Here is a 16,802-nt window from a genome sequence, read left to right as displayed (position 1 = left end):
GGGCCCCACTCCTCAGTGAGTCCCCAGAGAAAAGCAGTCAGTTACTCCTGTCTCCCCTGTCTCCAGCCGCACTCCGTGCTCACCCGGCCTGTGACCAAGCTGTTCTATCTCTGGCACATGACCCCGTTTGGAGTCTCCAAACCCAGGACATTCCTGTGGTGAGCTCCCACACCACTCCTCCCGGGGCAGGAAGGGGAGTCTCCCCGGGTCTGCCCTTGTTGGGTCCCTGCTGGAAGAGCAATGGCCCGACTGTGCCTCGGATCACAGTTTATGGCCACCCCGAGCTGAGAGCCCACTCCTTGGTTCTGTCTTTGTAGCCGGCTTCCCTGCTCCGATACCTGGGAGCTCTGCCGCACTCAGGCACCCCCGGTCTTTCTGTGACCCCGAGGGTCCTAAGACCACAGTGTCCCAGCAAGGGATCCACCCCCCGCTTAGCCACTGGAGCGACGTCCCTCAGCGGAGCAGACTTCTAAAAGTTCCGATTTTGTGCTGCGCTGCTCTATCACTTGCCGGTAACGGCTGACGGAGGCTCCCTCCCCATGCCATCTGTCTTCCCATATATCCCTTGGATTCACTTCTCCACACATCCTATCTTCCAGAAAGTGGTCACTTTTCTGTTCAGAGAGTTGCTGCCATTCTTTTCTTTGGTCTCCAGTTGAGTTCGTAGGTGTTCAGAATAGTTTGATACCTATGTGGCTGTATTCCTGGGACCAGATGAAATTTAAGTCTCCTACTCCTCCACCATCTTGCTCCTCCTCCACCGTAGGTTGACTTCTGAGTCTCCATAGCTCATTTCTTTTTTTTTTTTAATAGAAAGTTTGGTTGTTTTTTTTTTTTTTTAAAGATTTTATTTATTTATTTGACAGAGAGAGAGAGACGGCGAGAGAGGGAACACAAGCAGGGGGAGTGGGAGAGGGAGAAGCAGGTTTCCCGCGGAGCAGGGAGCCCGATGAGGGGCTCCATCCCAGGACCCTGGGATCATGACCTGAGCCGAAGGCAGATGCTTAATGACTGAGCCCCCCAGGTGCCCCACCATAGCTCATTTCTGACTGCAGATATTTTCTTCTACCAACTCTGTATATGGATTCATCTGTATACAAGTTCCTGCTGCTTGTTTAGTTTTCAGTCCCCTTGCACTAGTCTGTCCTCTCTAACTACTAACCTTCTCTCCATAAAACAAGTCTTAACCAAAGTAGGAAGATTGAAATCATATCAAGTATCTTTTCTTTTCTTTTTTTTCAAGTATCTTTTCAGACCACAATAGTATGAAACTCGAAATTAATAACAAGAAGAAAACTGGAAAATTCACAAATATGTGGAAATTAAACATCACACACTAAACAACTAATGGGTCAAAGAAGAAATCAAAGGGAAATAAAAAAATATCTTGAGACAAATGAAAATGGAAACACGACTTACCAAAACTTATGGGATGCACCAGAGCAGTTCTAAGAGGGAAATTTATAGTGATAAACACCTACATTACGAAAAAAACTACCTCCAGCATTACTTGATTTCAAAACCAAAGACCCCACTAAAAAGGAGGCTTACAGGCCAATATACCTGATGAACATGGATGCAAAAATTCTCAACAAGATATTAGCAAATTGAATTCAATTAGATTGAATAATTAGAAGAATTATTCACCATTATCAAGTGGGATTTATTCATGGGCTGCAGGGATGGTTCAGTATTCACAAATCAATCAGTGGGATATACCATGTTAATAAAAGAAAGGATAAGAACTATATAATCCTGCAAATGCAGAAAAGGCATTTGGCAATTAATTTTTTAAAAAATTCTTGATTAAAAAAAAAACCCTCAACAAAGTAGGGAAAGATAGAATATACCTCAATATCATAAAGGCCATATATGAAATACCCACAGCTAGTGTCATCCTCAAAGGGGAAAAACTGAGAGCTTTTCCTCTACGATCAGGAACAAGACAGAGGTGTCTTCTCTCACCATCACTACTTAACATAGTATTGAAAGTCTCAGCCTCAGCAATCAGACAACAAAAAGAAATAAAAGGCATCCAAATCAGCAAGGAAGAAGTCGAACTTTCATTATTTGCAGATGACATGGTACATTATGTAGAAACCCCAAAAGACTCCACCAAACAATTGCTAGAACTAATACATGAATTCAGTAAAGTCTCAGGATATAAAATCAATGTACAGAAATCTGTTGCATTTCTATACACTGATAATGAAGCAGCAGAAAAAGAAATCAAGGAATCGATCCCATTTACAATTGCATCAGAAACCATAAGATACAGGAATAAACCTAACCAAAGAGGTAAAAGATCTGTACTCTGAAAACTATAAAAAAACTTATGAAGGAAATTGAAGAGGACACAAAGAAATGGAAAAGCATTCCATACTCATGGATTGGAATAACAAACATTGTTAAAATATCTATACTGTCCAAAGCAATCTACACATTTAATGCAATCCCTATCAAAATACCACCAGCATTTGTCACAGAGCTGGAACAAACAATCCTAAGATTTGCATGGAACCACAAAAGACTCTGAATAGCCAAAACAATCCTGAAAAAGAAAAACAAAGCTGGAGGCATCACAATTCTGGACTTCAAACTCTATTACAAAGTTGTAGTCATCAAGAGAATATAGTACTGCCATAAAAATAGACACATTGATCAGTGGAACAGAATAGAGAATCCAGAAATGGACCGCCAACTTTATGACCAACTAATCTTCAACAAAGCAGGAAAGAATATCCAATGGGAAAAAGAAAGTCTCTTCAACAAATGCTGTTGGGAAAACTGGACAGCAACATGCAGAAAAGTGAAACTGAACCACTTTCTTACACTATACACAAAAACAAATTCAAAATGGATGAAAAACCTAAATGAGAGACAGGAAGCCATCAAAATCCTAGAGGAGAACACAGGCAGCAACCCCTATGACCTTGGCCATAGCAACTTCTTACAAGACATGTTGCTGGAGGCAAGCGAAACAAAGCAAAAATGAACTATTGGGACTTCATCAAGATAAAAAGCTTCTGCACGGTGAAGGAAACAATCCACAAAACCAAAGGGTGCGTACAGAATGGGAGAAGATATTTACGAATGACATATCTGATAAAGGGTTAGTATCCAAAATCTATAAAGAACTTATGAAACTTAACACCCCAAAAACAATCCTGTTAAGAAATGGGCCAAAGACATGAATAGACATTTTTCCAAAAAAGACATACACATGGATACCAGGCACATGAAAAGATGCTCAACATCACTCAGCATCAGGGAAGTACAAATCAAAACCATGATGAGATACCACCTTACACCTGTCAGAATGGCTAAAATTAACAACACAGGAAACAACAGATGTTGGTGAGGACACAGAGAAAGGGGAACCCTCTTACAGTGTTGGGAATGCAAACTGGTGCAGCCACTCTTGAGGTATGGAGGTTCCTCATGAAGTTAAGAACTACCTACTTAAAATTATACAAAGTTAGAACTACCCTACGATTCAGCAATTGCACTACTAGGTATTTACCCAAAGGATAAAAAAATATGGATTTGAAGGGGTACAGGCACCCTGATGTTTATAGCAGCATTATCAATAGCCAAACTATGGAAAGAGCCCAAATGTCCACTGATATGTGTGTGTGTGTGTGTGTGTGTGTAATATTACTCAGCCATCAAAAAGAATGAAATATTGCCATTTGCAACAACATGGGTGAAGCTAGAGTGTATTGTGCTAAGTGAAATAAGTCAGTCAGAGAAAGACAAATATCATATGACCTCACTCATATGTAGAATTTAAGAAACAAAACAGATGAACATATGGGAAGGAAAAAATAGAAGAAAATAAACCATGAGAGACTTAATGATAGAGAACAAACTGAGTGTTGATGGAGGAAGATAGGTGGGGGATGGGCTAATTGGGTGATGGGTATTAAAGAGGGCACTTGTTATGATGAGCAATGGGGGTTGTATGTAAGTGATAATCACTAAATTCTACTCCTGAAACCAATATTACATTATATGTTAACTAACTAGAAGTTGAATAAAAATTTGAAAAAATATAAATAAAATTTAAAAAAAACTATTTCAAATAAACAACCTAACCTTACACCTCCAGGAGCTAGATAAAGAACAAATTAAGCCCAACATCAGTAGAAGAAAGGAAATAAAGATTAGAGCAGAAATAAATGAAATTGAAACTAGTAAGGCAATAGAAAAATCAACAAAAGTAAGAGTTGGTTTTTTGAAAAGAACGATATTGACAAACCTTTAGCTAGACTAAGAAAAAAGAGAGTTAACTCAAATTAATAAAATTATAAATGAAAGAGGAGACATTATAACTAATACCAAAGAAATACAAAGGATCATAAGAGACTACTATGAACAATTATACACCAAAGAATTAGATGACTTAGAAGAAATGGATAAATTCCTAGAAACATACAACTTATCAAGACTGGACCATGAAGTAATAGAAAATTTGAACAGACCAATATTGAGCAAAGAGATTGAATCAGTAATGAAAATTTCCCCCAACAAATAAAAGCCCAGGACTAGATGGGTTAACTGATAAATTCTACCATATACTGAAAGAATAATTATTACCAATCCTTCTAAGACTCTTCCAAGAAAAAAATGAATAAGAATGAGCACTTCCAAACTCATTTTATAAGACTAGCATTACCCCAATACTGCAGCCAGACAAGGACACTACAAAAAAAGAAAATTACAGGCCAGATATACAGACTCAGATATATATACTCACCATTAAATTGGGAAAATATGGTCTAGAATTATTAGACCACAGAATTATTATGTGGGTAGATAGTTGTGTAACAGGTCCCTCTTTGTACCAGTGAGAGAGGTAGAAAAACTAAGAAATTATGAGATCTGAGATTATGTATGTTAATACTCTTTGGAAAAGCACAAATAGTCCTCAATTTTCACCATTCCTGGAAACCAAGTCATAAAGAAGATCATGTTTCCCACTAGAAAAATGAAATAATTGGTGGTTGCATTACTGATCAAATATTCAGCAGCAAGGAAACCATAAATATGAATGACAACATGTCTTAACCATCAACTATAAGCTCTCAAATTGTTTAAAACACTAGGCTGATGCTTTAAGCTCCAGGAAAAAAATAGCTTGAAAGGTATGGCTTATCCTAAACAAGAAAACTCTGTAGTCAAAATATATCTGTAATCAGAATAGTTCAGTGGATCAATAAATATCTGTTGTGTTAGGCATTATGATTGTTGCTGAAAGAAATTCAAAAGATGACTTCTACCTTCAAAGAGTTGACAGTCTCATCAAGGACATTTACAATAAGTAACTGCAATACAATGTAGGAAGGGTTTAGTACCAGAAGAGGTAGGACAATAACAGCCAGTATTTATTGAGCACTTACTATGTGCGTGGCACTGTTTGAATTGCTTTATCTAAATGAACTTGTTTAATACTCAGATAAGCTTGCAAGGTAGGTGCTACTATTACCTCCTTTTTACAGATGAGAAAATGGTAGCAGAGAGTGGTTAGATCACACAACTCAGATGTGGTAGAGGCAAAATTAAACCTACACAGTCTGGCTCCAGAACCCACATTCTTAAAACAATCCCGTACTGCTTCTCAGAAGAAAAGAGCTGTATTAGTGAATCAGTGAATAGATTACTTGTGTCTGGTAAAGAATTAGAGAAAGCTTTCTGAAAACGTTGGAATTTGTGTTGGACCTAGAAGAATATATACCTCTTGAATTTGCAGAAGCATAAGGGATGGCATTCCCAGTGCACAAAGTCTAGGAGATGAGAAATTGTGAGGCATGGAGCAAGCATTTTACCCAATCCTTTTATGGGTCTTTATCAAAGAATGCAGTATATTTCAAAGAATGCCCCTCACCCTTACCTGCCTTGGATCCTCTAAATTGGTGATTGGCATCCCCGTCTACCTAGTGCGTAAGAGAATTCAGAACATAATCAAAGGTTCCCTTCTCCATCCCCGGCACCCACCATCACCACCCACAATACATCTCAAGTCCTCTCCCTTCCCCTCCTCTCTATTCCCACTATCACTAACTCAGTTTAAGCCCTGTGACTCCCACCTACTCGGTGAAATAGCCTCCTGCTTCAAGTCCCCATCTTCAGCCTCGAAACCTTCAATCTAGTCTCCGTGTCAGTGCCAGAGCATCTGTCTAAAATGCCATCTGATTGGAGCACCTGGGTGGCTCAGTCTGTTGAGCATCTGACTTCAGCTCAGGTCATGATTTCAGGGTCCTGGAATGGAGCCCCACATTGAGCTCCCTGCTCAGCCTCCCTCTCCCTTTGCCCCTCAGCCCCGCTCGTTCTCTCTCTCTCTTTCTCTCTCTCTCTTTCTCTCTCTCTAACACACACAAAATCTTAAAAAAATAATAAAATAAAATGTCATCTGATCAAAGTGTTTCCCCATATATAGGGTAAATCCAAATTTGTCATGGAGGCATAAAAATCCACTTGTGATCCAGCTGCTGCCTAGCCACATCTGCCAGCCACACTGAAATACCTATTCTCTGAAGGTAACGTGCTCACTACAGACAGGTTTCTAACCTAAAAATCCATCCCCATCCACCCCTACAACCCTCAACCTCTAAATCCACCCTGAAAATTCCTGTTCAGGTGATTCAGCCCACATTCTTCCTCTGGAAGTCTTCAATGACCACCCAGTGCAGGTTAGGCATTTTTTTCTGGGTTCCCATAGCATGTTATTTGAGCCTGTATTTCCCACATCATACTGTAATTGTTTGTACATGTTTCATTATTCACCAGACCATAAACTCTTTGCAGGCAAGGGCTGTAAGACTCATTCTTACCTGTATTTCCCAGTGTTCACCCCAATGTTTGTTAAGTAAGTGAATGATTTATTGGATTCTAGAATTCTGGGATCATGGACATATACCCAGCTCCAACATATCTTATCTACTTTCTTTTTTAATGTAAAGCTCATTACTTTCTCATTTCTTTCTTTAACCAAAGTAAGAAAGCAAGATAATTACATATTACTGATATTACTAGTATCTTTGTTATCATTTTTAAAACTGCAAAACAAATAAGCTAGTTTAAAATGCTAAAAACCTGGTTAATCCATATTGAAGGAAGAGATTTATACATTTAGTTTAAACCCAAAGTGTACTGAACCCTCAAGAATTGACAATGACATCCTCATCTCAAAGGAGGGGTCACAGTTATAAGATTGTTTGACACACAGATTCTGTTCATAATCTGGCAATATAAATTCATACATTAATTTTTTTTATATCTTTGTCATTCTAGTTACTTACTTTAATCTTTCCGTGATTTTCCTATGGTATCTGCTTTTTGTTTGCTTTTCTTCCTCCCTGACTAACTCAAGCCCAATTTGCCCATATCTTCAGCTGAGCAGCTATGTGACTCCCTGTCCCTCTTTGCTTTTATACTAGGGTTGCTTTTTCTCCTCTGCTGCAAAACCCATAGCTTCCTGGGACTCCCCCATCCCCCAACACTCAGGTCCTTTTTCCCCTCTTGCCCCAAAGCTGACGGATGCAGGTCCTGCTTTGGGGTTCTTAGTGATGGTTTAGTAATAATGGGACTACTTACTAGTAACATTAGTAGTTGCAGCAGCAGTAGTAGTAGTTAATATTTTGGGACATATGCTATGTTCCTGATACTCTGCTAAGCAATCATGATATGGAAAATCACTATTAAATTCTCATAGAATTCCTATGAAAGCTAGTAAGTGAAAGAACTCAAATAAAGAAACAGCTCCTTAGTAGAGCTTATAAAGAGCAAATGTGAGATGTTTCCCCCTGATCACAGGTTCTCCAGCCCCTCTTGTCTTCTCACCACCTATCTCTCTGCTGGAACACTTTTATGCTGCCCCCTTTTCAGATCTTTGGTTCCTGATCCCTGGTATACCTCTGCCAAATAAAGGCATTAAAACAACTTTTTATCATTATCATTTTGCAAGGAAACATTTTTTAACAGCAAACTAGGCAGAGTGTTAGGTTAAGGGATATTTCTTCAAATGGATTAGATTTACTTTTTTGAAAACCGTAGGCTAGATTCATCTCCCAACAAACTCTGAATGCTAAAGCAATGTGGCCTCCCCAACCTCAACATTTGGATACAGGGCTAGACTTGGAACCAATTCACAAGCTCTCTACTACCAACCGGCCCTACCGTCCATCCTACCAAAGTGGTGCCTTCATCCCTCATGTCTCAGTAAACTCAAGACTCAGAAGAGATTCAAGTAGCTTTTCTCCAAAGGGTAATGAACCTTGGCTTGGATAACCTCCCCATGCTCTTTATTCCATTCATTTTTCAGAGAGTTAACCATTCCTTTTCTGAGCTACTTCTGAGCCTTATACATACCTCTGTGTTTTTCACATTATTTTGTGGCCATGGTTTTTCACCTCCACTGGACTGTGAGCTCCTTGAGGACAAAGGTGCTATCTACCTCCATCTTTATTTCTCCAGTGCCTAGCACATAGTAGGCCTTAAATCTGACTAGTGAACAGACTGACCCCTCAAAGTAAAGAAACCAGCTCACTAAATAAATGGGAGACACAGAGCTCAATAAAGTGCTTTGTAGAATAATTTTATTAAGAATTTTAAGATGGCAATCATTCCTTGTTTATCTTAGTATCTGGTAATAACAGCCAACTGGTTTTATTTTCAGTAAACAGTAGGTAAACAGATTCAAGGCCTAGATCCTTTTTCCCACTGATGCCCCACAGCAAAGGAACAGAGCTACAGACCAGAGGATCCTAATAGGATCCTTACTCTCCCCTGAGGACAGTTAGCAGGGACAGACTCTCACCAATCACAACAACAGCAAGAGATTTGCTAGTTGTTAATGATAAGTCCATGTGGAATTAAAACTGTGTCTTGTTCATTTTGGGAGGCTCACTACTTTGTATGTAATCAAATAATATATGTAGATAATGGGTAGATTAATGATGTTGGCAGAACTGTGAATGTCCAAGTTTCTGAGAGTAGAACAATAGTCCTCGGTATTTTTGTTTGGAAGTGGTGAGCGGGAGAGGAAAGAAGATGAGATGGAGATGAGCTAATGGGTATATCTGATGCTCAGTTGTCTCACCTGAAATAAAGAGTGACTCTAGGCCTTCCGATCCCTTCATGCAAGTTTCTCTAAGACATCCAGATTGACTAGAGGCTGTCTACACTCAGTTGCCCAGAGTTGGTACTTTTTCAATCCATAAGTTCAGAAACATGAAGGAAGTACAAATTATGAATTATCTTTCTCTTCCATCTTCTCTTCTCCCTGACTTCTTTTCTTCTCTGTTTATCATAGTGACTTAACATATTTATCCTTCATTTAAGTTCTAGATTAAATACTTGTGTCTGAAATACCACTGGATGCATTTCAAAGTTCCAACCATGTGCCAGGGACCATTCTAAGCAGTAGGTACACTATGATAAAGAAAACAAGGGTCATTCCTAATTTCATGGAGATTATATTCTGGTGGGGGAGACAGATAATGAGCAAGGAAACAATACATATACAAAACTTCAGACAAACACTATGAAGACGGTAAAGCACAGTAAGAAAATAGTCACTGAGAAGATAGGGTACAGCCACCTTATAAATACAATGAGCAGGAAGATGTTTTGAGGAAGTCCCAGTGCTGAGAAAAGCAATGATTCTTCCCCACCCAAGCCAACTTACTCAAAGACATTTGTTAATCAGTGAACCATTCTCAGTTATAATCCCCTTTAGGGAAGGACTTATGTCAACACACAGTGACATACATAGATGTTCTGTAAGTGACCATTGCCTAATTAATTTTCCTCTGATGTTCACTTAGGATCCTATTAACTAGAAAAACCATTGGGTTGCTCCAATGAATCTCTGATAGCTGCATGAGAAACTTATTCCTCATCAAAGATTTACCCAAAGTACTGGAGACCCCCTGACAATGTTTTACTTTCTTTCACCCTGAATGCTCTTCACCCACTGGGATATTATCTGTTGACATCCAACATCTGTTGTTCATTTTCGAACACTAATCCCTGTGGTGTGTCCTTTGGGTGATCAAGCTTACTCTGAAGCTTGCTATAAAATATTCAAGAAGATTGGGACTCTCCTATTTTTCCATTGACATTTTTACCCCTCCTTTGATTTCAGCTTGATTTTATTTTTCTTTGCTTCCCTTCCCACTATTTTCCTTCTTTCTTCAGGTAAGCTTTTTCCTTTTGTCTATGCATTACGCAGCTTTGGCCATGTTCTTTCAGACTTATAAAAATCACAGAATTTGAGCAATTAAAAAAAAAGCCCATGTACTAGCATTATTTTAATAGAAAATAAAAATTTTAAAAGGTCAAATCTATTTTCCTGGGCAAGACATGTTTTTCATATTTAGGGTCTATCAAAAGTTGTACTTCAGAGGCCTGTCATAAACTCCTAGGTGTTAGGAACCCCCTCCCTCATCAATGCCCTTTGAAGTTAGAAGTTTAAAACAAGGATAATAAAAATAATCATGCTTATATTTATACTTGTCCAATACACTTCATTCCAAGGTATAAGAACAACTTTCAACCAAATTAAACTCTACAACAAACTTTTCCTCACAGTTAAATATTATTATGAATAAATAGCCACAAGGGTGTGTTAACCTGCCAGATACACAGTAAAAGCTTGCTAAAACTGAAATGAAAATGTTTTCATGAACTACTGCTATTATAATTTCCCTCCTACTGCTTCTAATAGCCCCCCACCCCATCTTCCAAATTTATTCTGAAGTGGCTAATTGTGATATGAAAGGCCTCTCTCTTCAAATCATTTCAGTGACAATGCACTGAGATTGTTAACCAATGTGTTAAAAACCTACAACAGAACGGTTTCATTGGGAAATACAATTTGCTTGACATTCTCATCTTTCCAGATGTTATGAAAGTCTCCTTTATTCACCAAGCCAAAAAACTGGGATATATAAATGGCTTTGCAGCTGGCAGATAATTTTGAAATTGTTTACAAGAATAAAATCACAGAATAATAGTGAAAGTGTTCTTTCTCTGAATATTTCCCTGTATCTTCTGAATCTCTGAAAATTGCAGGAGAAACCTTTCTTAGGAGCCAAGTGCTCCAAACATAACTCATTCTTCACCTCTGGTGCATTTCTTTATTCTGTAGGGTAGATAATAAGTCTCTTCCTAAATCTTCAAAATCCCTAGTCTCATAACCAATAAATTAATCAAAATCCATATGCTATCTAGTGAATCTCCCCAGGACATCCCAATTAGAATTCCATTTGCTCAACAGTCCAAATATTGGGCATTTCAGGGATTCCCTGGAAGGGAACAGCTGGACTGAAAAGCAGAGGCCCATTCACATTCCAGCTCCACTCATTTGGATCCTGGTAACTCTGATTAAGTCAAATCTCCTCTTGTTCCCTATTTGTAAAAGAAGGACTCTTGGCTGTATTCTTAACTCGCTTTCCTGCTCTAAAATTATAATTTATTCACTTCTTGAAAGTCACCATTAGAAAGCAGCAGGCAAAATGACAGAGGATAAATTAGCCACCCTGTATGTCCTCTAGTTCCATTTTCACTTGGTACCGGCCCACCAGTCCTCAAGACAATGGGGAAACTCACATCTTGTGGGTGTTAAGATAAACTGAGGCATTTAAAATTTTTAAGAGTTTATTTGAGCAAAATCAATTGAAATCAGGCAGTGCTAAACCAGAAGTGGTTAGGAGTGTTCTGCCAGCACGAGCCAGAGAAAGACTTACATAGAGAAGGGAATCAAATAAAGGAAATTTTTTGATTGGCTGTAGTTGAAAGCCTAGTTGGCCCTTTGTGATTGATTGTCCTTCCCCTTTTGATTTCATAACTATGAGTCATTTACAGGCTTACATTTTAGTTTGCTTTCATAGGCCACCATGGCATTAGAACCACTTCAATATAATGGCCTCTGTGTTTAATTAATTTATCATGGGGAAAGCCTTTTTTATCACCAAAGGACCGGAAGTCAGAGTCCATAGCCTACTAATTCCATAAAAATGGGTTCATGAACCAGAGAGAACATTTTTTTTAAAGATTTCATTTTTAAGTAATCTCTGTATCGAACATGGGACTGGAACTCACAACCCTGAAATCAAGAGTGGCATGCCCCACCAACTGAGCCAGCCAGGTGCCCCAAGAACATTTTTAAGTTAAGATTTTCCTAACACAGAGACCCAGCTTTTCAGATCATTAGAGAATGTTTCCAGTTGGAGGAAGATTTAGGTTGCCTTTCTCCTCCAGTAGAGGAACAATTTGATAGGTCGGGGAAATTCATTCAGGTGGTCAGAGCCAGGAGTTTCCATGTGTATTCATGGTGAAGTCTGTTCATGAAACACTTCCCCCAACAGCCCACCCCATAAGGAAGTGCTGCCTCTGGGTCTGTTTGAGCACTACTACATTCTGGTTTCCTCCTTAATGGGGAAAACCTATGTTTCTGATTATTTTCCCAAATTTGGCATGAACTAGCAGTGAATAACACTTTGCAAAAGAGCTCTGCTGGTCAGCCATGCAAACTGAAGCCCTTCAGATCCAGTGTATCAACCCCAGGAAAGGGTTTGGCTTTCTGGCTCCCCCCACACCCACCCTTCACACTACCTCTCTGCAGAGCAGTGCTGAGGGGCCAGCTCACCTGAGGCCTCCCCACCTGCCTACCCCCCATTGGCCTTTCTAAGCTGCCCTCTCTCTCTGCAATGTCTCCTAGTTTCGTTCACACTGCAAATTTCATTCCATTAGCCTGCTGAAGCCTCCTCCCAGATTATTAATCAAGATGTGAAGTAAGATAAAACATAATCCGCAGTCCCTCAGCTACAAATGCTCAAAGCCAGGCTCATTAAACATATCTGTCAACGATAGATTACACCAGCCTTAGGCCCCAAATTGATTGGAAGTCAGGGGGGAAGTGTGCAAAGCATTTGGTTGCACAATATATCTAAGAGAAAGAACTCCTTTTAAGATGTGGCCAATTAAATCTGTTTAGAGATAACTATAGGCTATATATTGTTTTGCAGATTCTTTTCTCTAGTTGTTAATGGCAGCCAAAGAGATGGGGAAACAGATGTAGAGCTGGGAAACAATAATTCGTGTACTGCATGTGAAAAGCTGAAAATCATTATGAATGGGAGTAAAGTAATATGCCATACTGGAAGCAAACCTAGTGAATTCCTGCATGGATTCAAACACTATTTCCTTGTGTCAAAAAGAAGGGAAAAAAATGTTGAATTCTGTTAAAGTGCTTAAAGTCACCTTTCACTAAGGTACTTATCTATCATCCTGTCATTAGCGTGCTTACCACCATCCCCATCATGATATACTTTGTATTTACATTGGGTTTTTCAAGTTCAAAGCACAAAGCAGACACATCAGGCAATTAATCACCTTGAGGGATCTATGTTGGGTGGAATGCTTTCCCAGCGAATGCATTCCTAACATGTCACTGGAGGATCCACTCAGCAGGAGTGTTCCTGGCCTACAATTTGATGTCATATGTTGGCATTTTGTCAAATTTCAAATACACATTTTCACCTATCAAACTGACAGCCCTATTTTCTGAATCAAAAGAAAAGTGATTTTACCAATCTTTTAGCATTAAGAATCACTCCTCTCCATTTGGGTGTTACTGGATAGTAGCCACATTTTATACACACGTAAAACAGAAGGGAGGAAAAAAGATGGAGGAAATAAATTAAACAAATATATTAATTGTTTTTTAATGAGAAAGTGAGGGATTAGAAAAAAATAATTAAATCTGAGGAGATTTATAATGAGAAACAGATGTAGATGTGAAAGTGGTTTGAAAGAAGCAAAGGGTCCCAGACATCTTCCAAGAATATGCTTTAATACATAAACATTTAACAGCACAATAGCTAGGCCAAAATTGCCCAATTTCAAGACTTCACCTGTCTTCTTAAGTAAGTTTGCTTTTTATTCCTTAGGATTAAAACGGCAAAGGAGGGTTTCTCATATTTGAGCTGTTTATTAACAATTCTTTATTTATGATGGACAGTGAAACTAGGAATATCTGTTTCGCTTTTCTGTCCTGGTAGGCTTCATATTCTACTTCCCATTCCCATGGCCCCGTGCTGTTCTATTTGAATTTCCAATGCAGCAGAGGAAATGGTTTCTAAAATATTAAAATCCTGTTTTCATTGACTTTCTTTACGCTTTGTGACCACATTTCTATTCAGATCAGGTTGCACAGCTTTTAACTTTTCCAAGTCTAAATTTAAGAGCAACTGCATGGTACCCCCTGAGTGGATAGTTCTCATAATAAGGGAGAAGCAGTCTAGAAATTGCAGAGAAACCAGGCTGCTAGAATGACCCCCTCCCCCTTCCTTTTTTTTAGTGTTTACTCCTCTTTTCAGACTTTCTGAAACTGTTCAAAGAGACAACTGTACTTTAAACATGGGCTCATTGGGAGCAAGACACCAAGAAAGTGGTGTCCAAGAAACAAACCTGCCTGGGTTCACTTTGCATGGAAAATAATCTCAGCCACATCCCCAACCTTCACCCCAGCTTTTGTCTCCTTACCTCCACTCTTGCTTTCCCTAAATCCCAATTACATAAGAGGTTTTTTTTTTTATTATTATTGTGTCTAATGCTAGGCCTTTTTTGCTTCCTCCCTGAAGGCCAAGCAGTACAGTCTAAACAAATGAAGCTGACTGTTCTCTTTGAGGGAATCAGGTTCTAAAGCCCGACTGGTCCCTCAAGAAAAATTCTCTGAGAAATTGAACCTGGGGCCTCTCAAGTCTGCCTCAGGGAACTTGCTTGCCCTTCCCTAAATAGCAACCCTCACTATAATATTATAGTTCTAATAATTACTGCTTATACATTACTTTATAGTTCATAAAGCATTTTCATATCTTCAAGAGTTCTGTGTCATAAGGGGCAGGTTTTATTTTATCTACATTTTATAGATGAGAAAACTTTCATTCAGAGAGGTTACATGAATAGCCAAAGAATAAAGGTAATTAGGAGAGAAGCCAGGGCTCCAGCTCAGGCCTCCTAATTCCCAATCCTATTTACTTCATCCACAAGTATGTGTGTTCCTATAATTCCCTTTCCTAAAAGCAAGGTCATTCTGAGAAGTTTTTCCTAGTGCCTCCTCTCCTCTTCAACCCAAGTACAAATGGCCCAGAAAAGTTTAGGGAATTCATTCAGATCGTGGTCACACATCCTGGGTGCAAAGGTGGCCTGTCTAAACTTCATCCCAACTCACTTTACTTGGATCTGTGTTAGTCTTCCTCTTGTTAAAGATGGTTTCAAATCAACAAATACTTATACAACATCTACTTATCCAGGCACTGTACCAAGCTCTAAGGAGACAACAATAAATAAGACAGCCATTGAGGAGTTTACAATCTAAATTAAACAAACAGTTACAGTCCAATATGAACAGAAGTAGTCTTGGAAGTCTTACTGGGGAAAAGGACATCTAAATTAAGGCCTGAAAAATGAGTTAACCAAGTAAAGAAATGGGAAAAAATATTTTAGGAAAAATATATATTGCTTGGGAGTTGTTATTTAATGAGTATAATGTTTCAGTTTCGCAAGATCAAAAAGTTCTGGAGATTTGTTATGGAACAAGGTGAATATACTTAGCACTACTCAACTATATCCTTAAAAATGGTTAAGATGGTAAATTTTTAATTTGTATTTTACCAAAAATTAAAAATATTTGTATTTTTTTCACCATGTACAATGATGCAAATCCCAGTCCACCATTCCTGAAGTTTTGGGCACTGAAATGTGAGCACCAGAATCAGCTTTTACTGATTTTACATTATTTCCTGGTGGGAAGTTTTAGTCCCACCATTGGTCAACTCTGATAAGGGACAACCCTAAGTAAAAGGAGTATTAATTGTGATTTCCTCCCAACTCCAGCCACCTAGAGGGTTTATTCCTCTCACAGCCCTGAGCCTCTCCAGACCTGCCCATACCAACCATTCTAAAGTGCAACAAAAAAACTGTTCTTTCAGCTGAGGCCACAGAAAAGGGAAGGATTTAAGCATGGTGATTCAAAATTGTGTCAACCAAAAAACTTGTGTTAAAAATAATAATAATAGGGCGCTTGGGTGGCTCAGTTGGTTAGGCGACTGCCTTCGGCTCAGGTCATGATCCTGGAGTCCCGGGATCGAGTCCCGCATCGGGCTCCCTGCTCAGCGGGGAGTCTGCTTCTCCCTCTGATCCTCCCCCATCTCATGCTCTCTCTCTCTGTCTCATTCTCTCTCTCAAATAAATAAATAAAATCTTTAAAATAATAATAATAATAATAATTATCCATTACTTGTAGTAACCTCACATATTCCTAGGACTTTGTGTTTTCTTTTTTATATTTTTGGTTTTTCCTTGACTTTTTAAATTTTTAAAGATTTTATTTATTTATTTATTTATTTGAGAGGGATAGCGAGAGAGAGCACAAGTACAGGGAAGGGAGAGGAAGAAGCAGCTCTAATAACACCTTCCCCGATGCAGGGCTCTATCCCAGGACCCTGGGATCATGACCCAAGCTGAAGGCAGACACTTAACTGACTGAGCCACCCAGGCACCCCATCCTTGACTTTTTAAAAAAGATTTATTTATTTATTTGAGAGAGAGAGAGCAAGGGGAGGGGCAGAGGGAGAGAGAGAAAATCCTCAAGTAGACTCGCCGCTGAGTGCAGAGCCCAACAACGTATGGCTTGATCCTAGAACCCTGAGATCATGACCTGAGCTGAAATCAAGAGTCAGCCTCTCTACTGACTGAGCCACCCAGGCATCTTCCTTGACTTTCTTTTTTAATAA

This window comes from Leptonychotes weddellii, chromosome 12 (assembly GCF_054177405.1).
Source record: "Leptonychotes weddellii isolate Sample4059 chromosome 12, ASM5417740v2, whole genome shotgun sequence".
In the NCBI taxonomy this organism is placed as follows: domain Eukaryota; kingdom Metazoa; phylum Chordata; class Mammalia; order Carnivora; family Phocidae; genus Leptonychotes; species Leptonychotes weddellii.
The sequence above is the reverse complement of the archived record's forward strand: the minus strand, read 5'-3'. Positions refer to the sequence as shown.